The following is a 26,549-nucleotide window of genomic DNA, read 5'->3' on the forward strand; positions in this document are numbered from 1 at the left end:
ATGTTCATGAGGGATATTGGTAGTTTCCCTTCTTGTTATCTCTGTCTGGTTTTGGTATTAGAGTAATACTGGCCTTATAAAATGGAATGAAAGTATTCCCTCTTTTTCAGTTTTCTGAAAGAGTATATAGAATTTGCATTATTAATTTTTAAAAGGGTACCAAAATCTCTAACTATAATTGTATGTTTATCTATTTCTACTTGCAGTTCTATCAGTTTTTGCTTCATGCATTTGGAAGCTCGTTACTAAGCACATAAACATTTAGAATTGTTATGTTCTCTTAATGAATCTACCCTTTTATCATTTTGAAGTGATTTTCTTTATCCCTGTTAATATTCTTTGCTCTAGTATATATTTTATATGAGTTTAATACAACTACTTCAAGTTCCTTTTGCTATTAGCATGATGTATCTTTATCCATCCTTTTACTTTTAACCCATTTTTGAGGTTGCTTTGGGGATGATCGTATACATCTTTAACTTACCAAAGTCTACTTTAAGCGAAATTGTTACTTCACGTATGGTATAAGAACCTTAAAATAGTATACTTCCATTTCTCTCCTCCCAGACTTCGTACTAATGTTGTCAGATATTTTACTTTTTCTTGTTATAAGCTCCATGATTATTTTTGTTTGAAAGTCAGTTGTCTTTTAAAGAGACTTAGACGATAAGAAAAACATCTCATATCTTTACCCACATTATCACCATTTCCAGTGCTTTTGTTGTATTGTGTAGATCCATATTTCTATTGGCTCTCATTTTCCTTCTCTCTGAAGGACTTCTTTTAACGTGTCTTGTAAGGCAGACCTATTGATGGTAAATTTTTTTCAGGTTTTGTATGTCTGAAAGTCTTCATTTCATCTTAATTTTTAAAAGATTAAAAATTTGGTGGGCATAAAATTCTAGATTGATCATTTTTTCCCCATTACTTTAAACTTGTTGATCCACCATAGCCTTGCTTCTTTTGAGAAATCTGCTGTCATCCCTATTTCTGTTTCAGTGTACATAATATTTCTTTTTTTCTTTGGCTGCTTTTAAGATTTTTTTAAATCATTGTTTTGAACAATTTGATTCTGATATGCCTCAGTGTCGTTTTAGTAATATATATATTTTTATACTAGGGTTTTGTTGAGCTTCTATGGAAGTCTGTGGGTGTCATGGGTTAAATTGTGTACCTCTAAAATTCATATGTAGAAGTTCTAACCCCCACTTCCTCAGAATATGCCCTTATTTGGAAGTAAGGTTATTGCAGATATAATGAGTTAAGATGATGTTGTTTGTGTGGGTCCTAATATAATATGACTAGTGTCCTTATAAACAAGGGAAATTTGGGCACAGACACACATAGGGAAAATATCATGTGAAGGTGAAGGCAGAGATTGGGGTGATGTCTCTATAAGCCAAGAAATGCCAAAGATTGCCAGCAAACACCGGGGAGAGGTATGGAACACATTCTTCCTTGCAGTCCTCTGAAGGAACTAACCCTACCAACCTCTTGATTTCAGACTCTGGCCTTCAGAACTGGAAGAAAATACATTTCTGTTGTTTAAGCCACTCAGTTTATGGTACTTTCTTATAGCAGCCTTGTAGACTAATATGATGGGTTTACAGTTTTCATAAAATATAGATACATATTGGTGATTTTTTCAAAATTATTTTGTCTTCCCCCCACCCCCCTTTTAGGAACCCCTCAGTACATGGATGTTAGGCCACTTCAGGTTTTTTCTGTTTTTGAATCTTTTTTCTCTGTTTCATTTTGGATAGTTGCTATTGATATACTAGTTTACCAATATTTTCTTCTATAACACCTAATCTGTCACTAATCCCATTCGGTGTCTTTTTCATCTCTGATATTATAATTTTCCCTTCTAGAAGTTTGATTTTAGTCTTTAAAAATTTCCTTTCACATCACCAATTAACATCCTTAATTTTTCCTCTAGCTTTATGCTCATATGGAGTATAGTTATAATATTTCAACACTCTGGTCTGTTGATTCTAACATCCATGTCATTATTGGATTGGTTTTGATTGGTTGGTTTTTCTGCTTGTTATGGGTCATGTTTTCCTGCTCATTTGCCTGCCCGGTAATTTTTGATTGGATGACAGATGCTGTAAGTTTTACTTTGTTATGTGCTGAATATTTTGTATTCCTATAAATATCCTTGAGCTTTATTTTGGAAGACAGTTAAGTTACTTACAAACAGTTTGATTCTTTCAGGTCTTGCTTTTAAGGTTTGTTTAATGAGACCAGAGTAACTTTTATTCTAGGGATTTTTATTCACTGTACTGAGGCAAGACTCCTCTGAATTATCGACTCAATGCTCCATAAATTATGAGGTTTTCCAATCTGACTAGTGAGAAATGGCTCTATTCACATGTCTCTGTGAACTCTGAGACCACTAGGGTATATGTTGCTATTAAAAATTAGAAGTCTAGGGCTTCCCTGGTGGCGCAGTGTTGAGAGTCCACCTGCTGATGCAGGGAACACGGGTTCGTTCCCCGGTCTGGGAAGATCCCACATGCCGCGGAGCGGCTGGGCCCGTGAGCCATGGCCGCTGAGCCTGCGCGTCCGGAGCCTGTGCTCCGCAACGGGAGAGGCCACAACAGTGAGAGGCCCGCGTACTGCAAAAAAAAAGAAAAAAAAAATAGAAGTCTAAGTGCATTCTATTTGCATAATAAAGTTCACAGTCACAATCTGCTGAGAAGGGTGCAACCCACACAGACCATTTTTTTAAATTTATTTTATTTTTTATATCTTTATTGGAGTATAATTGCTTTACATTGTTGTGTTTGTTTCTGTTGTACAGCAAAGTGAATCAGCTACATGTATACATATATCCCCATATACCCTCCCTCTTGAGCCTCCTTCCCACCCTCCCTATCCCACCCCTCTAGGTTGTCACAAAGCATTGAGCTGATCTCCCTGTGCTATGCAGCAGCTTCCCATTAGCCATCCGTTTTACATTTGGTAGTGTATATATGTCCATGCCACTCTCTCACTTTGTCCCAGCTTACCCTTCCCCACCGTGTCCTCAAGTCCGTTCTCTACTTGTGTGTCTTTATTCCTGCCCTGCCACTAGGTTCATCAGTACCGTTTTTTTAGATTCCATATATAAGAATTAGCATACGGTATTTGTTTTTCTCTTTCTGACTTACTTCACTCTGTATGACAGACTCTAAGTCCTTCCACCTCATTACAAATAACTCAGTTTCGTTCCTTTTTATGGCTGAGTAATACTCCATTGTATATATGTGCCACATCTTTTTTTTTTGGTATGTAATCAATTTTATTTATTTATTTTTAACATCTTTATTGGAATATAATCGCTTTACAATGTTGTGTTAGTTTCTGCTGTAAAACAAAGTGAATCAGCTATACATATACATATATCCCCATATCTCCTCCCTCTTGTGTTTTCCCCCAACCCCCCATCCCACCCCTCTAGGTGGTCACAAAGCACTGAGCTGATCTCGCTGTGCTATGCGGCTGCTTCCCACTACCTATCTGTTTTACATTTGGTAGTGTATATATGTCCATGCCACTCTCTTCATCACAGCTTACCCTTCCCACTCCCAGTGTCCTCAAGTCTATTCTCTATGTCTGCATCTTTATTCTTGCCCTGCCCCTAGGTTCTTCAGAAACATTTTGTTTTCTTAGATTCCATATATATGTGTTAGCATATGGTATTTGTTTTTCTCTTTCTGACTTACTTCGCTCTGTATGACAGACTCTAGGTCCATCCACCTCACTACAAATAACTCAATTTCATTTCTTTTTATGGCTGAGTAATATTCCATTGTATATATATGTGCCACATCTTCTTTATCCATTCATCTGTCAGTGGACATTTAGGTTGCTTCCATGTCCCGTAAGTTATAAATAGTGCTGCACTGAATACTGTGGTACACGTCTCTTTTTGAATTATGGTTTTCTCAGGGTATATGCCCAGTAGTGGGATTGCAGGGTCATATGGTAGTTCTATTTTAATTTTTTAAAAAATTTATTTATTTTATTATTTTTATTTGTTTATTGTTTCTGGCTGTATTGTGTCTTCATTGCTGCACACGGGCTTTTCTCTGGTTGTGGCAAGTCGGGGCCAATCTTCGTTGGGGTTCGTGGGCTTCTCATTGTGGTGGCTTCTCTTGTTGCGGGGCACAGGCTCTAGGCGCATGGGCTTCAGTAGTTGTTGCATGTGGGCTCAGTAGTTGTGGTTCATGGACTCCAGAGCACAGGCTCAGTGGTTGTGGTTCATGGGCCTAGCTGCTCCACGGCATGCAGCATTTTCCTGGACCAGGGATCGAACCCGTTTCCCCTGCACTGGCAGGCAGATTCTCAACTACTGTGCCACCAGGGAAGCCCTATTTTTAGTTTTTTAAGAAACCTCCATACTGTTCCCCATAGTGACTGCATTAGTTTACATTCCCACCAATAGTGCAGGAGGGTTCCCTTTTTTCCAACCCTCTCCAGCATTTATTGTTTGTAGATTTTTTGATGATGGCCATTCTGACCATTGTGAGATGATACCTCATTGTGGTTTTGATTTGCATTTCTCTAATGATTAGTGATGTTGAGCATCTTCTCATGTTTGTTGGCAATCTGTATGTCTTCTTTGGAGAAATGTCTATTTATGTCTTCTGCTCATTTTTGGATTGGGTTTTTTGTTTTTTTGATATTGAGCTGCATGAGCTGCTTGTATCTTTTGTTTGTTTCTTCATTTGCAAATATTTTCTCCCATTCTGAGGGTTGTCTTTTCGTCTTGTTTATGGTTTCCTTTACTCTGCAAAAGCTTTTAAGTTTCACTAGGTCCCATTTGTTTATTTTTATTTTTATTTCCATTCCTCTAGGAGGTGGGTCAAAAAAGATCTTGCTGTGATTTATGTCATAGAGTGTTCTGCCTATGTTTTCCTCTAAGAGTTTTATAGTGTCTGGCCTTACATTTAGGTCTTTAATCCATTTTGAGGTTATTTTTGTGTATGGTATTAGGGAGTGTTCTAATTTCATTCTTTTACATGTAGCTGTCCAGTCTTCCCAGCACCACTTATTGAAGTGGCCTTTTCTCCATTTTGTATTCTTGCCTCCTTTGTCAGAGATAAGGTGACCATATGTGTGTGGGTTTATCTGTGCGGTTTCTATCCTGTTCCATTGATCTATCTTTCTGTTTTTGTGCCAGTACCATACTGTCTTGATTACTGTAGCTTTATAGTATAGTCTGAAGTCAGGGAGCCTGATTCCTCCAGCTCCGATTTTATTTCTCAAGATTGCTTTTGCTACCCAGGGTCTTTTGTGTTTACATACAAATTGTAAATTTTTTTGTTATAGTTCTGTAAAAAATGCCATTGGTAATTTGATAGGGATTGCACTGAATCTTAGATTGCTCTGGGTAGTATAGTCATTTACACAATGTTGATTCTTCCAATCCAAGAACATGGTATATCTTTCCATCTGTTTTTATCGTCTTTGATTTCTTTCATCAGTGTCTTACAGTTTTCTGCGTACAGGTATTTTGCCTCCTTAGGTAGGTTTATTCCTAGTTATTTTATTCTTTTTGCCACACAGACCATTTTGAAATCTCACTGTTATGTTCTATGCATACAGCACATTTCTTCAGTGAAGGATCAGATAGGGTCATCTGCACAGTGCAGTGTAAGAACAGAAATTTCAGCACCACTAATAGCAGAATAACTCTGCATAGAGCTTACCCTCTACCTCTACCTTGAGTAAAGAAATTCATTACATGTCAGAGTTGAAGAAATTTTAGAAAAGAAATTTTAGACTTTAAGTCTGTGAGCCACATATTCATAGACATTTTTGTTTTGTTTGTATAGTATTTTAAAATATTTAAATTGGTTGTTAATATTTTTAAATTGGGAGATGCTACACAAAAATGCAGACTTCTGGCCTCCCTTGCAGGAACAAAACAAAACAAATAAAACTGGAAACATTTCATTAGCAGTAAGGAGCAGCTGCCTCTTTTGAGTGGGTTAGTTGGGACCTCAGTCTTCAGTTTGGTCTTGCCAACATTGAGGTTGAGTGGCAGTGACATTTATCATTTTGCATGTGCTTTTTTTGTAGTAGGGTTAAAAAGAATATATTATATGTATTTCTTTATCACAGTGGGACAGTGAATGATGGATTGAGAGGAGCTAATTTTTGAGAAAAATGGGAGAACATAGATTATTAGTGGAAAGAAAGAGCAAATATTTAATTTGTGTGATAAATTATGAGTTAAGATGCTACTGCAGTAAAACTCGGTTACCTCATCCATGTACACTGCCTAGGCATTTGAGTTTGCACCATGCTCTTTAGAGGTCCACTAAAAACTGGGACTAGGGTTGAGATACGGACCTTTAAAACGTCTACGTATATTTGGTATTTATAGAATATCATGTTTCAAATATTTGCAATATAAACATTTGTCAGAAGTTGTGATGCCCCACGTTGTATATCACAGAGTGGTATTAACACAATAGTTTATAAAAAAGGCAGGAATAGAAGCTATTTTCTCACCAGGGACTAATATAGCAATGTTCCTTGCTGGTCTATAATTCTACTCAGGCAGTGTCTCTGTGAATTTAAGTTGTACCTCACTGGAAGTGCTGGGCAACATGTTCAGTGCTATGGGAATATAAAGCTTAAGACCTGGTCTCTTCTTTTGGGAACTTATATCTGGTTGAGAAGACAAAGTATATGATAAGTGTATAATAAGCAGAACTGACATCATTCATTCCACTGAGTGGAGAACATCAGTGAGCTTAAGTGGTTTGCCAAGCCTTCCTGTAGAAAGAGGCAGGACTAAACCAGTATGGGCAGAAGATAGTCACGTGAATACATTATGGGAGGAAATTTGGGGGATAGTGAAATGATCTCAGATATAACCTAGTTTAATATGTTCAATTTAGAGATAAATCAAGGCCCAGAGAAAGTTAAGTGTTTCTCTTGGATGAACAGTAAGTTTTTCCTACAAGCGAGGTCTCTGAATTCCTGCTTCACAACATAGCCATGTATCACCCCCATCATAGGCCTTGCCAATCTATGCTTTGCTTTTTATTATTGTCCTTTTCATTTTCTAATTCATCATGCATACTCTTTGAGAGAAGTGACCTTGTCTATCTTGGTTACTACTGTATTCCCAGAACCTAAAATACAATCCCATCCCCGGCCCCAACACAAAGACACTTCCCAAGCCTTAAAGGAAAAATCCAGAGAATTAAGTTCTCACTTGATAAATTCTGAAATTCATATGTGAAAAGGTTTAGATGTGGACAAAAGTTTTAGGGAGCGGAGAACAAGTCTTAGACTTTAACTCACAGTGATGCAACTCAATTAAAGCCAATAAATATTCAGTCAAGTTGTCATTTGGGTATACATCAGACAATCTCATTACCTTAAGTATGTAAGAATGAAAGGAAACAAGATTTGTAAGTACTGGTTGGGAAAAAAAAAATCTAGTCCATGAAATGATGAATCAAAAGAAGCGAATTGCCTATAGAGAAGCCCTGGTTAAATGACAGGTGGTATAATTCTAGTATAATTATACTTACTACACTTCATTTTAAACATAGGTCTATATTATAATCATTTTTATTAAGTTATGTTCTATGTGTATTATGTATACACACACACACAGAAAGTCATATACATATAGAAATATCTGAAATTATGTTCATCTAATGTTAATGATAATATATAGTAATAGTGGAGTTTAGGTAGCTATTTTTTCTCTAATTTGTTTTGACTATACACCTTGAATTTTTCATCATAATAATTACTAAAAATAAAATTATTTTTTAAAACCACAACCCAGGGAAAATCAGAGTGTGTTTCCTTCCATTATCTTTTACATTCATAAACATATATTTTTATGCATTTTGAACCTTATCATATGTATTTATATACCCACATTTGTTGTACCCTCATTGTTTCAGATATTATTCTATTATATTCATGTTCTGATATCACAGCCAATTTTCAAAATATTAACATTACTTTTATATATCATAATTTAATAATTTCTTTAGGGATATTTATATTGCTTGTAAAATTTTGCAAATGTAGTTATAAATACTATAGTAAGCATACATATTTGCCTATATCTGAGATGATTTTTTTGACACCTATCTGGAAGAGAATTTATTGGATCAAAATATATGAAGATATTTAAAGCCCTTGAAATATAGTATTGAATTGGTTATAATGGTAATCTGCAGGAAGGGTTTGGAAATGTAGATAAGAGCCATTTGGGGAGAGATGAATTAGATAAGTCATATCATGGGAGTGGAAAAGAATAGGCCTTACATGGGAACCAATTCTGTAGGACATTTTGTGTATTTTGGGAAATGAAATTTTGGTAGCAGAATGGAGACGTGTTCCTGAGGGACAAGTCAAATATCTTGCCAGCTGCAAAGGAAAGTCAGATGATAATGTCTAAGGTTGCTTATTTATTCTTAACCTGTGTGAAGACAGTCAGTCAGTCAACAAGTGTGTATTAAATTCAGCTCTCTCAGAACTTTGTAGACCTTGCTGAAGTATCTTCTGACTTTGGATGGTTCATTAGTCTTATTGGGCCGCTACTCATGTCACTGGTGGCTGGATTTAAACTTACATTAATTTTTTTTTAAGAAGGACGTGCAGGTTTTGTACTCCCTGAATTCTTCCATGTTAAAAACAATTGCCTTTATACTTGAGGGGTGAGTTGGTAGGATATAGTATTCTTTGGTCCTGATTTTTTTTTTTTTAGAACTTTGTATATACCCATTTATTAGCTTCTGGCAATGGATGTTGGTGGGGAGAACTGTTAAATGAGCTTTTTTTTTTTTTTTGCCTCATAGAAGAAAAAAAGTAGAAAGTACATTACATGTATTATATAACATTATATGTAATTTTATGTAATTATATATTTTACATAATATATATATATGCATATACACATATACATTAACACCTGGGTTTTGATACGTATGCAACAATTTTTGTTTTACTATTGTGTGTTTTTTCAGTATACAGACTTACTTCATCATTTAAGGAATATTTTTTGATTTTATGGTATTATCAAAGGTTGAATATCTTTTCAGGGATGCTGGTTAGCCCCAAGTTAGATCACCTTTGTCCTCCATGTTGATTATCTTGTAATTGTTTTGATTTTATTCTTTTTTCATTCATTGTGGTTACATTAAGCCTTTGTTTCAGTAATTCACTTTATAGCTGTGTTTATCTGCTTTCTTTTGTTTCTAATTTACTTAACAGTTTTTTAATAATGGCTTCTTGGCTTTTAATTTGTTTCCATAGCTATATAAACAGCCATTCAGTCTCATTCTGTTTTTTCATTATTTGGCATCTGAGTTCTTGTTTCAAGTCTTATTAAAATTTTAAATCACATGAAGCACTTGTGGGCAATTTATCTGTTTCATAGAGCATGTTTTATTCCACATGGGGCTCTTCAACTGTCTTTTGATACCACCATCGATTCTTTTTTTTTTTTTTTACAACTTTATTGGAGTATAATTGCTTTACAATGGTGTGTTACTTTCTGCTTTATAACAAGTGAATCAGTTATACATATACATATGTTCCCATATCTCTTCCCTCTTGCGTCTCCCTCCCTCCCACCCTCCCTATCCCACCCCTCCAGGCGGTCACAAAGCACCGAGCTGATCTCCCTGTGCTATGCGGCTGCTTCCCACTAGCTATCTACCTTATGTTTTGTAGTGTATATATGTCCATGCCTCTCTCTCGCTTTGTCACAGCTTACCCTTCCCCCTCCCCATATCCTCAAGTCCGGTCTCTAGTAGGTCTGTGTCTTTATTCCTCTGTTACCCCTAGGTTCTTCATGACATTTTTTTCCTTAAATTCCATATAAATGTGTTAACATATGGTATTTGTCTTTCTCTTTCTGACTTACTTCACTCTGTATGACAGACTCTAGGTCTATCCACCTCATTACAAATAGCTCAATTTCGTTTCTTTTTATGGCTGAGTAATATTCCATTGTATATATGTGCCACATCTTCTTTATCCATTCATCTGATGATGGACACTTAGGTTGTTTCCATCTCCAGGCTATTGTAAATAGAGCTGCAATGAACATTTTGGTACATGACTCTTTTTGAATTGTGGTTTTCTCAGGGTATATGCCCCATAGTGCGATTGCTGGGTCATATGGTAGTTCTATTTGTAGTTTTTAAAGGAACCTCCATACTGTTCTCCACAGTGGCTGTATCAATTTACATTCCCACCAACAGTGCAAGAGTGTTCCCTTTTTTCCACACCCTCTCCAGCATTTATTGTTTCTAGATTTTTTGATGATGACCATTCTGACTGGTGTGAGATGGTATCTCATTGTAGTTTTGATTTGCATTTCTCTAGTGATTAATGATGTTGAGCATTCTTTTATGTGTTCGTTGGCACTCTGTATATCTTCTTTGGAGAAATGTCTATTTAGGTCTTCTGCCCATTTTTGGATTGGGTTGTTTGTTTTTTTGTTATTGAGCTGCATGAGCTGCTTATAAATTTTGGACATTAATCCTTTGTCAATTGCTTCATTTGCAAATATTTTCTCCCATTCTGAGGGTTGTCTATTGGTCCTATTTATGGTTTCCTTTGCTGTGCAAAAGCTTTGAAGTGTCATTAGGTCCCATTTGTTTATTTTTGTGTTTATCTCCATTCCTCTAGGAGGTGGGTCAAAAAGGACCTTGCTGTGATTTATGTCATAGAGTGTTCTGCCTATGTTTTCCTCTAAGGGTTTGATAGTGTCTGGCCTTACATTTAGGTCTTTAATCCATTTTGAGCTTATTTTTGTGTATGGTGTTAGGGAGTGATGTAATCTCATACTTTTACATGTACCTGTCCAGTTTTCCCAGCACCACTTATTGAAGAGGCTGTCCTTTCTCCATTGTACATTCCTGCCTACTTTATCAAAGATAAGGTGACCATATGTGCATGGGTTTATCTCTGGGCTTTCTATCCTGTTCCAATGGTCTATCTTTCTGTTTTTGTGCCAGTATCATACTGTCTTGATTACTGTAGCTTTATAGTATAGTCTGAAGTCAGGGAGCCTGATTCCTCCAGCTCCGTTTTTCGTTCTCAAGATTGCTTTGGCTATTCGGGGTCTTTTGTGTTTCCATACAAATTGTGAAATTTTTTGTTCTAGTTCTGTGAAAAATGCCAGTGGTAGTTTGATAGTTGAATCTGTAGATTGCTTTGGGTAGTAGAGTCATTTTCACATTGTTGATTCTTCCCATCCAAGAACATGGTATATCTCTCCATCTATCTGTATCATCTTGAATTTCTTTCATCAGTGTCTTATAATTTTCTGCATACAGGTCTTTTGTCTCCTTAGGTAGGTTTATTCCTAGATATTTTATTCTTTTTGTTGCAGTGGTAAATGGGAGTGTTTTCTTGATTTCATTTTCAGATTTTTCATCATTAGTGTATAGGAATGCCAGAGATTTCTGTGCATTAATTTTGTATCCTGCTACTTTACCAAGTTCATTGATAAGTTCTAGTAGTTTTCTGGTAGCATCTTTAGGATTCTCTATGTAGAGTATCATGTCATCTGCAAAGAGTGACAGCTTTACTTCTTCTTTTCCTATTTGGATTCCTTTTATTTCCTTTCATTCTCTGATTGCTGTGGCTAAAACTTCCAAAAGTATGTTGAATAAGAGTGGTGAGAGTGGGCAACCTTGTCTTGTTCCTGATCTTAGTGGAAATGGTTTCAGTTTTTCACCATTGAGGACGATGTTGGCTGTGGGTTTTTCATATATGGCCTTTATTATGTTGAGGAAAGTTCCCTCTATGCCTACTTTCTGCAGGGTTTTTATCATAAATGGGTGTTGAATTTTGTCAAAAGCTTTCTCTGCATCGATTGAGATGATCATATGGTTTTTCTCCTTCAGTTTGTTAATATGGTTTATCACATTGATTTATTTGCGTATATTAAAGAATCCTTGAATTCCTGGAATAAACCCCACTTGATCATGGTGTCTGATCCTTTTAATGTGCTGTTGGATTCTGTTTGCTAGTATTTTGTTGAGGATTTTTGCATCTATGTTCATCAGTGATACTGGCATGTAGTTTTCTTCCTTTGTGACATCTTTCTCTGGTATTGGCATCAGGGTGATGGTGGTCACGTAGAATGAGTTTGGGGGTGTTCCGCCCTCTGCTGTATTTTGGAAGAGTTTGAGAAGGATAGGTGTTAGCTCTTCTCTAAATGTTTGATAGAATTCACCTGTGAAGCCATCTGGTCCTGGGCTTTTGTTTGTTGGAAGATTTTTAATCACAGTTTCAATTTCAGTGCTTGTGATTGGTCTGTTCATATTTTCTATTTCTTCCTGATTCATTCTTGGTAGGTTGTACTCTTCTAAGAATTTGTCCATTTCCTCCAGGTTGTCCATTTTATTGACATAGAGTTGCTTGTAGTATTCTCTCATGATCTTTTGTATTTCTGCAGGTCAGTTGTTACTTCTCCTTTTTCATTTCTAATTCTATTGATTTGAGTCTTCTCCCTTTTTTTCTTGATGAGTCTGGCAAATGGTTTATCAATTTTGTTTATCTTCTCAAAGAGCCAGCTTTTAGTTTTATTGATCTTTGCTATCGTTTCCTTCATTTCTTTTTCATTTCTTTCTGATCTGATTTTTTATGATTTCTTTCCTTCTTCTAACCTCGGGGTGTTATTATTCTTCTTTCTCTAATTGCTTTAGGTGCAAGGTTAGGTTGTTCATTTGAGATGTTTCTTGTTTCTTAAGGTAGGATTGTTTTGCTATAAAGTTCCCTCTCAGAACTGCTTTTGCTGCATGCCATAGATTTTGGGTCATCGTGTCTCCATTGTCATGCGTTTCTAGGTATTTTTTTATTTCCTCTTTGATTTCTTCAGTGATCACTTCGTTATTAAGTAGTGTATTGTTTAGCCTCCATGTGTTTTTATTTTTCACAGATCTTTTCCTGTAATTGATATCTAGTCTCATAGCGTTGTGGTCACAAAAGATACTTGATACAATTTCAATTTTCTTAAATTTATCATGGCTTGATTTGTGACCCAAGATATGATCTATCCTGGAGAATGTTCAATGAGTACTTGAGAAAAATGTGTATTCTGTTGTTTTTGGATGGAATATCCTATAAATATCAATTAAGTCCATCTTGTTTAATGTATCATTTAAAGCTTGTGTTTCCTTATTTATTTTCATTTTGGATGATCTCTCTATTGGTGAAAGTGGAGTGTTAAATTCCCCTACTATGAATGTGTTACTGTCGATTTCCCCTTTTATGGCTGTTAGTATTTGCCTTATGTATTGAGGTGCTCCTATGTTGGGTGCATAAATATTTACAATTGTTATATCTTCTTCTTGGATCAATCCCTTGATTATTATGTAGTGTCCTTCTTTGTCTCTTCTAATATTCTTTATTTTAAAGTCTATTTTGTCTGATATGAGAATTGCTACTCCAGCTTTCTTTTGTTTTCCATTTGCATGAAATATCTTTTTCCATCCCCTTTCTTTCAGTCTGTATGTGTCTCTAGGTCTGAAGTGGGTCTGTTGTAGACAGCAAATATATGGGTCTTGTTTTTGTATCCATTCAGCTAATCTGTGTCTTTTGGTGGGAGCATTTAATCCATTTACATTTAAGGTAATTATCGATTTGTATGTTCCTATTCCCATTTTCTTAATTGTTTTGGATTCGTTATTGTAGGGCTTTTCCTTGACTTTTGTTTCTTGCCTAGAGAAGTTCCTTCAGCAGTTGTTGTAAAGCTGGTTTGGTGGTACTGAACTCTCTCAGCTTTGGCTTGTCTGTAAAGTTTTTAATTTCTCCATCAAATCTGAATGAGAGCCTTGCTGGGTAGAGTAATCTTGGTTGCAGGTTTTTCTCCTTCATCACTTTAAATATGTCCTACCAGTCCCTTCTGGCTTGCAGAGTTTCTGCTGAAAGATCAGCTGTTAACCTTGTGGGGATTCCGTTGTGTGTTATTTGTTGTTTTTCCTTTGCTGCTTTTAATATGTTTTCTTTGTATTTAATTTTTGACAGTTTGATGAATATGTGTCTTGGTGTATTTCTCCTTGGATTTCTCCTCTATGGGACTCTCTGTGCTTCCTGGACTTGATTAAATATTTCCTTTCCCATATTAGGGAAGTTTTGAACTATAATCTCTTCAAATATTTTCTCAGTCCCTTTCTTTTTCTCTTCTTCTTCTGGAACCCCTGTAATTCAAATGTTGCTGCGTTTAATGTTGTCCCAGAGGTCTCTGAGACTGTCCTCAGTTCTTTCATTCTTTTTTCTTTATTCTGCTCTGCAGTAGTTATTTCCACTATTTTATCCTCCAGGTCACTTATCTGTTCTTCTGCCTCAGTTATTCTGCTATTGATCCCATCTAGAGAATTTTAAATTTCATTTATTGTGTTGTTCATCATTGTTTTTTCATCTTTAGTTCTTCTAGGTCCTTGTTAAATGTTTCTTGCATTTTGTCTATTCTGTTTCCAAGATTTTGGATCATCTTTCCTATGATTATTCTGAATTCTTTTTCAGGTAGACTGCCTATTTCCTCTTCATTTGTTAGGTCTGGTGCATTTTTATCTTGCTCCTTTGTCTGCTGTGTGTTTTTCTGTCTTCTCATTTTGCTTATCTTACTGTGTTTGGGGTCTCCTTTTTGCAGGCTGCCGGTTCGTAGTTCCCGTTGTTTTTTATGTCTATCCCCAGTGGCTAAGGTTGGTTCAGTGGGTTGTGTAGGCTTCCTGGTGGAGGGGACTAGTGCCTGTGTTCTGGTGGATGAGGCTGGATCTTGTCTTTCTGTTGGGCAGGTCCATGTTTGGTGGTGTGTATTGGGGTGTCTGTGGACTTATTATGATTTTAGGCAGCCTCTCTGCTAATGGGTGTGGTTGTGTTCCTGTCTTGCTAGTTGTTTGGCATAGGATGTCCAGCACTGTAGCTTGCTGGTCGTTGAGTGAAGCTGGGTGCTGGTGTTGAGATGGAGATCTCTGGTAGGTTTTCGCCATTTGATATTATGTGGAGCTGGGAGGTCTCCTGTGGACCAGTGTCCTGAAGTTGGCTCTCCCACGTCAGAGGCACAGCACTGACTCCTGGCTGCAGCACCAAGAGCCGTTCATCTACACGGCTGAGAATAAAAGGGAGAAAAAGTAGAAAGAAAGAATTAGTATAAGTAGAAAGAAAGAAAGAAAGAGGAGGGAGGGAGGGAGGAAGGAAGAAGGGAAGGAAGGAAAAAAGAAAAAAGATAAAGTAAAATAAAATAAGATAAAATATAATAAAGTTATTAAAATAAAAAAAAATATTATTAAGAAAAAAAACAAAAAAAACGGACAGATAGAACCGTAGTACAAATGGTGGAAGCAAAGCTATACAGACAAAATCTCAGACAGAAGCATACACATACACACTCACAAAAAGAGGAAAAAATCATAAATCTTGCTCTCAAAGTCCACTTCCTCAATTTGTTGTCTATTCATATATTCCACAGATGCAGGGTACATCAAGTTGATTGTGGAGCTTTAATCCACTGCTTCTGACGCTGCTGGGAGAGATTTCCCTTTCTCTTCTTTGTTCTCACAGCTCCCAGGGGCTCAGCTTTGGATTTGGCCCCGCCTCTGCGTGTAGGTCGCTGGAGGGCGTCTGTTCTTCGCTCAGACAGGACGGGGTTAAAGGAGCCGCTGATTTGGGGGCTCTGGCTCACTCAGGCCGGGGGGGAGGGAGTGGCACGGAGTGCGGGGTGAGCCTGCAGTGGCAGAGGCCACCATGACGTTGCACCAGCCTGAGGCGCGCCGTGCGTTCTCCCGGGGGAGTTGTCCCTGGATCCCTGGATCCCGGGACCCCGCCAGTGTCGGGCTGCACAGGCTCCCCGGAAGCGGGGCGCGGACAGTGATCTGTGCTCGCACACAGACCTCCCTGTGGCGGCAGCAGCAGCCTCAACGTTCCATGCCCGTAGCTGGGGTCTGCGCCTCCAGCCGCGGCTCGCGCCAGTCTCCCGAGCACCTTTAAGCAGTGCTCTTAATCCCCTCCCCTCGTGCACCAGGAAACAAAGAGAAGAAAAAGTCTCCTGCCTCTTCGGTAGGTCCAGACCACGCCCCGGACTCCCTCTCGGCTAGCCGTGGCGCACCAACCCCTGTCCTCTTCCGCCGCTCCAACCGAAGCCGAGCCTCAACTCCCAGCTCCGCCCGCCGCCGGAGAATGAGCAGACAAGCCTCTCGGGCTGGTGAGTACTGGTCGGCACCCATCCTGTGTGCGGGAATCTCTCCCCGCTTTGCCCTCCATACCCCTGTTGTTGTGCTTTCCCCCGCAGTCTCCGAAGCTTTCCCCCCTCCGCCACCCGCAGTCTCTGCCCGCGAAGAGGCTTCCTAGTGTGTGGAAACATTTCCTCCTTCACAGCTCCCTCCCTCTGGTGCCGGTCCCGTCCCTATCCTTTTGTCTCTGTTTATTCTTTTTTTTTTTGCCCTACCCAGGTATGTGGGGCGTTTCTTGCCTTTTGGGAGGTCTGTCTTCCGCCAGTCTTCAGTAGGTGTTCTGTAGGAGTTGTTCCACGTATAGATGTATTTCTGGTGTATCTGTGGGGAGGAAGGTGATCTCCGTGTCTTACTCTTCCGCCATCTTCCCGGAAGCTCCCCGTCCATTCTTTTAATATTTTACTATAGCATATTTGTACACTTGCCATACTCTTTTGTTATTTTAAAAAATGTTGCTTATACTTAATGGGAGAAGTTCTAGTTAGTCTTCTAGTTGCTTGTTATAACATGAATGAATTTTCCATGACTCCTTATAATCTGTTTGTCCTTTTTGAAGAGTGGTGGGTCCAGTATTTTTTTATTAAACATCTCTATTGGAGTTTAATTGCTTTACATTGTTGTGTTAGTTGCTGCTATATAACTAAGTGAATCAGCTATACATATATCCCCGTATCTCCTCCCTTCTGCATCTCCTTCCCACACTCCCTATCCCACCACTCTAGGTGGTCACAAAGCACCGAGCTGATCTCCCTGTGCTATGCAGGTTCTTCCCACGAGCTATCTATTTTACATTTGGTAGTGTATATATGTCCAGGCCACTCTCTCACTTTGTCCCAGCTTACCCTTCCCCCTCCTCATGTCCTCAAGTCCATTCTGTAGTAGGTCTGCATCTTAATTCCCGTCCTGCCCCTAGGTTCTTCATGACCATTTTTTTTTTCCTTAGAATCCATATATATATGTGTTAGCATACGGTATTTGTTTTTCTCTTTCTGACTTATTTCACTCTGTATGACAAACTCTAGGTACATCCACCTCACTACAAATAACTCAATTTCGTTTCCTTTTATGGCTGAGTAATATTCCATTGTATATATGTGCCATGTCTTCTTTATCCATTCATCTTTTGATGGACACTTAGGTTGTTTCCTTGTCTTGGCTATTATAAACAGTGCTGCTGTGAAGATAGGTTTGCATGTATCTTTTCGAATTATAGTTTTGTCTGGGTGTATGCCCAGGAGTGGGATTGCTGGATCATATGGTAAGTGTATTTTCAGTTTTTTGAGGACCCTCCACACTATTTTCCACAGTGTCCACATCAATTTACATTCCCACCAACAGTGTACAAGGGTCCTCTTTTCTCCACACCCTCTCCAGAATTTATTTGTAGACTTTTAAATGATGGCCAGATAGAAGAATGTACTCTTGGGACTGGAATTGTTTCTCAATTTTCTCATGGTAACTTGAATCTTTTCTTCTGAAAAAGGTAGTTAACTCAGTTTTCAACCTCACTTTCCATCAATCATTTACATCAGTCCCCTCCATATTCTTTAAATCAGAAGGAGGAAAATAAGAAAAACTCTTTCACAGGATGGCAGGGAGTTTATAGAACTTTTTCCCCTTCCTGCCACCTCACAGGTCTGGATGCTACTGGTACCTTTTACATTTTTATTGATTTTTACAATTTTGGGGTACTTACTAAGTATTAGAGGAATACTTTTTCTGCCATATCCACTTAGACTTCTTGGCTGTTTTATTTATGAATAATTTAAACATTAAAAAAAATTTGTATGTGTTCAGGTGTTTCAAGATAAGCTTGTATTACTTTAATGAATTAATTTTAAATTGAAGTATAATTGATATATAACATTATATTAGTTTCAGGTTTACAACATAATAATTCAATATTTGTATATATTTTAAAATGATCACTACAGTAAATTTAGTTAACATGTCACCATATATAGCTACAAAAACTTTTTTTCTTTTGCTTAGGACTTTCAAGAACTACTCTCTTAGCAAGTGTCAAATATTCAATACAGTATTATTAACTATAGTCACCATGCTGTAAATTACATCCCCATGACTTATTTATTTTATAACTGAGAGTTTGTACCTTTTGATGCCGTTTACCCATTTCATTCATACTCTAACTCATTGCCTCTGGCAACCACCGGTGTTTTCTCTTTATCTATAATCTTGCTTCTTTTTCCTTTTTAGATTCCATATATTAATAAGGTCCTATAGTATTTGTCTTTTTCTGTCTGACATGTTTCACTTAACGTTATGTCCTGAAGGTCCATCCGTGTTGCAAACGGCAAGATTTTCTTCCTTTTTTTATGGCTGAATAATATTTCATTTTGTGTGTGTGTGTGTGTGTGTGTGTGTACGTACCACATTTTCTTTATCCATCGATAGACGCTCAGATATTTTCCACATCTTGACTATTATAAGTAATGCTTACAAAGAACATGGGGATGCAAATATCTTTTTGAGTTAGTGTTTTTGGTTTCTTTGATAAATACCCAGAAGTGATATTTATAATTTTTTCAATTTTTTGAGGCACCTTCACACTGTTTTCCAATTAGTGGCTGCAGTAATTTATATTCCCACCAGCAGTACATAAGGGTTCTCTTTTTCCACATCCTCACCAACGCTTGTTATTTCTTGTCTTTTTGATAGTAGACATTCTAGCAGATGTGAGGTTATATCTCATTGTGGTTTTGATGTGCATTTCCCAAATGATTAGTGACACTGAGCATATTTTTATGTATCTGTTGGCTATCTGCATGTCTTCTTTGGAAAAACGTTTTTCAGATCTTCTTCCCATTTTTAAATCAGGTTATTTTTATTTTATTTTTTGCTGTTGAGTTGTATGAGTTCTTCATATATTTTGGATATTAACTCTTTATCAGATATATCATTTACAAATATTTTCTCTCATTCAGTAGGTTGCCTTTTCATTTTGTTGATGATTTCCTTTGCCATGTATATTACTTTTATAAGTAAAAAGACATTTCACAAATTTTTTCTGTCTCTTCTTCAAGGTCTACTTCAATTGCTTTTCCTTTCAAGAAACCTTCTCTGATATCCCTCGCAAAAATAACTTCTCTTTTCACTGAGTTTTCACATCATCTTTCTATTCATTTAAAATATATTTTATTAATTGCTGTCATGGGCTGGGCACAATTTTAGGTGCTTGGAATATAATATGTAAAACATAATTTCTGTCTTCATGATACTAACATTTCAGTGATTGGAAGCTGGGGAGGGAGCTTAGCCTATCATCTTTTTTAACTGTTTGGTTCTATACGTTTTAGCTTACTGAAGTTAGAGTATTTTATTCACTGATGTATCCCCCACACAATCTCATACAGTGTATAGCACACAGTAGGAGCTGATAGATGTCTGTTGAATTAACAAACTCAAAACGAATGTCTTATTAGCTAGGTTGTGAGAGGGCAGTGCTTCAGAGACAGAGGCAGGTAGGATTTCAGACCCATTTGGCTGAGAAGATGCTTTCGTGGGCAACTTTAAAAGCCTCTCGGTGGTACAGGCATGTAAAAAATAACAATGAGAAGCTCAAGTGAGTGGTCAAGGCTAAGTAAGAAATGATGGGCTCAGGGAATATTAATGATTGTTGGAGCAGAAGGAGCCAGCCCAGGTAGCCCTGAGAGAGTCCCTGGAGTAGGAAGTTTAAGCCATATTTCAATGTTCTACCCCTTTTCCAGGCTGTAAATTTTTGTCCACATTACTCAGTGCAGAAAGTGCAAAATCATTTATAACTAACTCTCAGGGGGAAAAGCATGAGTGCCCAGAGACTTAGAAAGAGTTGAATTCTCATAGTTAATTTCATTCTGGAAAAGCTAAGCTGGGAACTTTTCCCTTTTTTTATTATAAGGCTGCCATGTAGCTCGCTTTTGGCAAGATAGGGTTGACATTTTTCCAAAATAAGGGTCTTCACAGCCATCTCATTTAGAGTATTAAGTAATGAAACATCATTCTTTGTTATTATGTGACCAAGAGCGAAAAGGAACCAGGCATGGGAACTAAAGAAACCCACAAGGCTGGGCTAATATAAGTGTTCCCTTATATTTTGCTTTTAAAAAAATTAATATCTAGGCTTCATGTAAAGCACTCTGTATAAGGCCTACTATATAGTTAGTGTTCAATAAAGGTTATAATTTTTTTATTCTAAAGGGAACTGAATATTTTACCATTGGGGATTTGTCAGTATAGAGAGCAAGAGAAAGTTTTAGGGAAGAAGAAAAGGACATGAGGAAGACCTTGAAATAAATGGGGAAAATGGACTCGGACCTCTGGAATGAATGCAGTTTTGAATAAGCTAATACATTTTGAAGACTATTTGACCATAGAGTTGAAAGGGTCATCTAGTCCAGTGTTTTGAGAAATGTGGTGATTTTAGTTAGTCTACAGTTGAATATCACTTTAATGATTGTGCATATACTTTGGAGTGTATTAGGGAAAATCAACTCCAAATTCATTTATATGGAAAAGCAGTCTAATTTAAAGGAAATATTGAGTAAATAACAGTACTGGCAAAATTTAAAAGTGGAGGTTATAGCTTCCAGAATAAAAGTGGAGGTTATGGCTTCCAGCAGCCTAGTGCTGTATAGAATGTCTCCAAAGGATATTAAATTTTTTTTTTTTTTTTTGCGGTATGCAGGCCTCTCACTGCTGTGGCCTCTCCTGTTGCAGAGCACAGGCTCCGGACGCGCAGGCTCAGCGGCCATGGCTCATGGGCGCAGCCGCTCTGCGGCATGTGGGATCCTCCCGGACCGGGGCACGAACCCGTGTTCCCTGCATTGGCAGGCAGACGCTCAACCACTGCGCCACCAGGGAAGCCCCCAAAGGATATTAAATTAATCAGCCAAGAATTATTGTACATTTTCCTGAACATCTTTGAGCCTTTCTCTAGGGTGTTTGGATGGAGTTTCTATGATGAAAATGTAGCAGGAAAAGCACTGTTACTGTCATACAGATTGCAAATGGAGAGACTCCAGATGGGCAGCATGGACTCAGCATCCAGAAATCCAGTGGATTCTCTGGGAGTATGAATACACGCTGGCCTGAGGATGGGGAGCTGTGCTCTATGCTCTGTTTAGAGAAGGCTTAAGTTGGTAGGAATGAAAAATCTGTTTTTTCTATTGTACTCTTTCAGAATCAAATGGCAGCCAGAGATCCCAGAATTAAAACATGAGACCTCTCTTTACAAAGATAATTGAGCAGGAGGAGTGCAGACCGAAAAGATATGGTAAGCGTACATAGTTACCAAGAAAGTGAGGGATTCCTCCCAAATTAAAGTTCATACTGGATGATGAAGATCACACACACAGAAAGTGGGTCTTGAGTTAAGTGTGAGAAATGTAATCTAGACCAAAAGCATGTTCAGTGTAGGAAGATAGTAAGCAAAGAATGAGGTGGGGTGGATGGATAGGAGATACCTCCTCACAGCATACATCTCTTCAGTACTAGACAACTCCAGTCCTTGTTAGAGTTATCTGAGTTGTGTTGTTTTTCCCTTTAGGTCAAACATTCCTAATTCTCATTATTATTTCTGATTTGACATTGTCTTTATTGCCTTTACTCTGGATGATATCTAGTGATATTATCATAGAAAGATAATGACAGAAGGAAACTTAGGCATCACCTGATCTGGTGTTTATCAGACTAATAGCAACAGAACCCCCTTCCTTATCCTTCTCCTCTTTTCAAAAGAAATTCTTTGTAGGACTGCAAGAGATAAGAAAGGAGCTTCCCTGGCTGAAGTGGGTGATGAGGAAAGCATAGAGCCTGACAGGCCAATCTGTTCCCCAGCAGTGTTGTTTTGTTTGTTTCTTTGTTTTTGAATTCTACTGTTCTATGAAACACAGTCTGAAAAACATTAGTTTCCATTACATATTGCTTGTTGTTTCTGATTGATACATAAGCGATCCAATTTTTAGTGGCTTCAAGAATAATTTATTATTATTTCTCATGTTTTGTATGTTGACTAGGGTCAGCTGAGTATTTCTTTGTTGAGGTCTCTCATAAAGTTGCATTCAGATGGCATCTGTAGCTGGAGTCATTGGGAGACTTTTTCATTTTTATATCTCTGGCTTGAGCTGGGATGGCTAAAGGAGCTAAGGGTTGATTAGGTAGCTCTCTTTTAACCTGGCCCCTCCATATGACTAGACTGGTCTTCCTTACAACATGTTGGTCTCATCTGGCATGCTGACTGGACCCCCAGAGTGAACATTTCAAGAGACCCAGACAGAAGCTGCAAGGTTTCTAGTGACCTGTCTTTGGAAATTACACAATATCAATTTCACCATTTTTATTTGTCAAAGAAATAATAGAACAGTCCAAATACAAGGGGGTGAGGGAATAAATTCTGTCTTTCAATGGGGAAATAACTTGTGTATACGGAGGGAAGATATTAATGGTAGCCATTTTAAGACAACCTACCATGGGTAATATTAAGCCCAGAGAAGGAAAAGGCTTAGCCACAGAGCCAGTAATGGCAGAGCCGAGATTAGAACAAAAATCATAAAAGATGAAATCCACCTTCTGAGACAGTCTCAGTTCCAAATCCTTTCACCTGATACTAAAAATTAAAACTCTTCCACTGCTGATTGTAGATGAAGGGAGCTTTGTATTAAAGATGTCATTATACTTTGCATGAATTTGGAATAAAAGAAATTGCAAGATACAAAAACTGATAGGTAAAGAGAAGAAACCATTTATAATTGTATTAGACAATATCCAGGGCTTAGAAGCAAATCTAACAAAATATGTGAAAGGCTTATAAATAGAAAATGTAAAACTTATTAAAGAATACCTTAATAAATGAGATATTTATTTAGGAGAGATATACCACATTCATGGATAGGAATTCTTAATATCATAGAGTCAATTCTCCTAAACTTGTTCTACAGCTTCAATGGATTTCCAATGAAAATTACAGCAAGTTTTTTTTTTCCCCTCACAAAACTTGATTAAGATAATTCTAAAATTTATATGAAACAGTAAAGGGCTGACAATAGCCAGGACACTTCTGTAGAAGGAGAACAGAAAGATATGTAAAACAGTGTTCACAGCAGCACTGTTCATAGTGGCAAGAAGCTGGAAACGGACCAAATGGCCATTTGAGGGAGTGTGTATGAATAAATGGTGTTATATTCACAGAGTTGAACCTTATACAATAGTCAAAGCAGTGAAGTCCAGGGACATGAAACAGCGTGGATGAATCTTAGCAACTTAATATAAAGGATTTGAAAAGCAAGTACTCAGATTTTCATGCAACTTGATAATCATTTTATAAAATAAAAGTAACTATAATAAAATAGTTTTAAGGAATTCATGTAGATATTAAAAAACTGTGTAAAAAAGAAAGCAAGCAGCTTATGAACGCAAGATTTAGGGTGATGCTTATCTCAGATAGGAGAAGAGAAGCAAGATGAGATGGGGTTCATGTGATTAGATGTAAGTTATATAAAATGTGTATTTTTATTTTGAGTGATGGGTTGGAGATAATAAATACATTAAAAATATATTACATGGGCTTCCCTGGTGGTGCAGTGGTTGAGAGTCCACCTGCCGATGCAGGGGACACGGGTTCGTGCCCCGGTCCGGGAAGATCCCTCATGCCGCGGAGCGGCTGGGCCCCATGAGCCATGGCCGCTGAGCCTGCGCGTCCGGAGCCTGTGCTCCACAACGGGAGAGGCCACAACAGTGAGAGGCCCGCGTACCGCAAAACAAAAACAAAAACAAAAACAAAACTATATATATATATATATATATATATATATATAAAACAAATAACCAAATACATGTCCTTTGGTCATTTTTTAAATTGGATTATTTGTGGGTTTTTTTTTTGCTATGGGGTTTGTGAATTCCTTATTTATTTTGGATATTAACCCCTTATCAGATATATGGTTTACAAATATCTTCACCTGAATAAACATTTTTCTGAAGAAGACATACAAGTGGCCAGTAGGTATATGAAAAGGCACTCAAATCACTAACCATTAGGGAAATGGAAAATCAAAACCACAGTGAACCACTTCATACCCATTAGAATGGCTATTATGAAAAAGATAAGAGACAGTAGGTGTTGGTGAGAATGTGGAGAAAAGGGAACACTTCTACACTGGTGGGGGGAATGTAAGTTGGTGCAGCTACTATGAAAAACAGTATGGAGGTCCCTAAAAAAATTAAAAATAGAACTACCATATGATCTAGAATTTCCACTTCTGTGTATGTATCCAAAGGAAACAAAAGCAGTATATCAAAGACATATCTGTACTCATGTTCACTGCAGCGTTATTCACGATAGCCAAGATATGGAAACAACTTAAGTGTCTGTTGATAGATAAATGGATAAAAATACATGGTATGTGTATACAGTGGAATATTATTCAGTTATAAAAAGGAAGGAAATCCTGCCATTTGCAACAACATGGATGAACCTGGAAGACATTATCCTAAGTGAAATAAGTCTGACAGAGAAAGATAAATACTGCATTGTATCACTTATATGGGGAATCTGGGGGAAAAAAAGCCGATTTCATAAAAATAGAGAGTAGAATGGTGGTTGCCAGGGGGCTGGGGAGAGGGGAAAATGGGAAGATGTAGGTCCAAGGGTACAAAATTTCAGTGATAAGCAAAATAAAATCTGAGGATCTAATGTACAGCCTGGTGACTATAGTTAATGATATGATTGTACACTTGAAATTTGCTGAGAGGATCACACACATACACACAGAGTTAACTATACAGTGTGATGGATGTATTATCTTGATTGAGGTAATTATTTCATAATCCAATGACTATGTATATAAAATCTTCTTCTTTTTATTTAAACTATATATACAGTTACATTTGTCAATCATTCTTCAGTAAAGCTTGAAAAAATAACCAAATACATAGAAGCAGACCATGTTAGGGCCAATGATGAGACCAGGAATTCTGATTAATCTCATTCTGTGCATTTAAGTTCTAACCAACCAACCAGCCAACCAACCCAGCCTTGATAAGTATTGTTCAACCTAGGTAATCTGCCCCTCCATTGAAGAAGTTAAGCTGGCCTCTGGCAGAGTTATGAGATTGGGTAGGTTTATCTTTGCTGCCTGCCCACTGGCAGAGCTTGTGCTTCTTTTTATCTATCTCGTGGGGTGTAGAATGATTGACATTTGGAATTGGAAAGGTCCTAATATTCCAAATCTTCTCCCTGTTCTTAAGAGGAGGAAACCAAGGATAAGAAGGGTTATGTGGCAGTAAAATATAGTCAAGCCAGGACAATAATATAAATTATATTACTCCTTGTCTGACTTCATATTTTTTTATTAATCAAGTTTTAAATCATTGATGTGCCATTAATAGGTTTGTACAAGGAACTGAGTGCCAGAAAAGGACAGATCACTCATTCTATATACATATATCAGAATGGTTACCTCCATCAGATTGGAAGGAGAGAAGTAAGTCAGGTTTACATTTATTAAAAGGAATCTGAGGAATAATGTTCTCATTTTGTAACTGAGGAAGGCCGCAGAGGGAGGAGGTATTTTGGGGGTAGTCTGGAGATAGCTGTAATTAATTATGAGAAGATGATGGACTGACTTGCTGTGACAACTTGGCTAGGCTAAATATTCAGCTATTTAGTCAAATACTAATCTAGGTATTTGAAGGTATATTTGAAGGTATTTTATAGATGTTGTTAACATCTACTATCAGTTGACTTTAAGGAAAGGAGGTTACCTTTGGTCATGTGGATGGGCTTCACCCAATAAGTGGAAGGCCTTTAGAGCAAAAACACATTTCCAAGGCTTCCCTGGTGGCACAGTGGTTGAGAGTCCGCCTGCCGATGCAGGGGACACAGGTTCATGCCCCGGTCCGGGAAGATCCCACATGCCGTGGAGTGGCTGGGCCCGTGAGCCATGGCCGCTGAAGCTTGCGCGTCCAGAGCCTATGCTCCGCAACGGGAGAGGCCACAGCAGTGAGAGGCCCGTGTACCGCAAAAAAACAAAAACCAAAACACATTTCCAGAGCAAAAACACAGAGGGTGAAACTCTGTCTCAAGACTGCAACTCAACTCCTCTTGAGTTTCCAGCCTGCTGGCCTGCCCTACGTATGTAGGACCTACTAGTCTCAGTGATTGTGTGAGCCAGATCCTTAAAATAAATCTTTTTATGCACACACACAGGCCCCATTGATTCGTTTCTCTGGAGAAGCCTGACTGATACCCTTGCCTAGCAAGGTACAAGAGTACTGGAAACTGGAGTTATGTCTTGACTTTGCCATTAACCAGTTAGGTGAACTAGGTCAGTC

The 26,549-nt window shown here is 37.8% G+C and overlaps 1 long non-coding RNA gene across 1 annotated transcript in view; it reads left to right on the forward strand.

The window, feature by feature from the left end:
- The first annotated feature begins 15,223 nt into the window (after window positions 1-15,223).
- Window positions 15,224-26,549, forward strand: part of LOC141278347 (uncharacterized) — a 98,011-nt gene continuing 86,685 nt past the window's right edge. Inside the window, exon 1 of the long non-coding RNA XR_012330924.1 lies at window positions 15,224-16,192. This is a non-coding gene — a long non-coding RNA (uncharacterized lncRNA). The remainder of the gene's footprint in view (window positions 16,193-26,549) is intronic.

This window comes from Tursiops truncatus, chromosome 3, assembly GCF_011762595.2.
Source record: "Tursiops truncatus isolate mTurTru1 chromosome 3, mTurTru1.mat.Y, whole genome shotgun sequence".
In the NCBI taxonomy this organism is placed as follows: Eukaryota; Metazoa; Chordata; class Mammalia; order Artiodactyla; family Delphinidae; genus Tursiops; species Tursiops truncatus.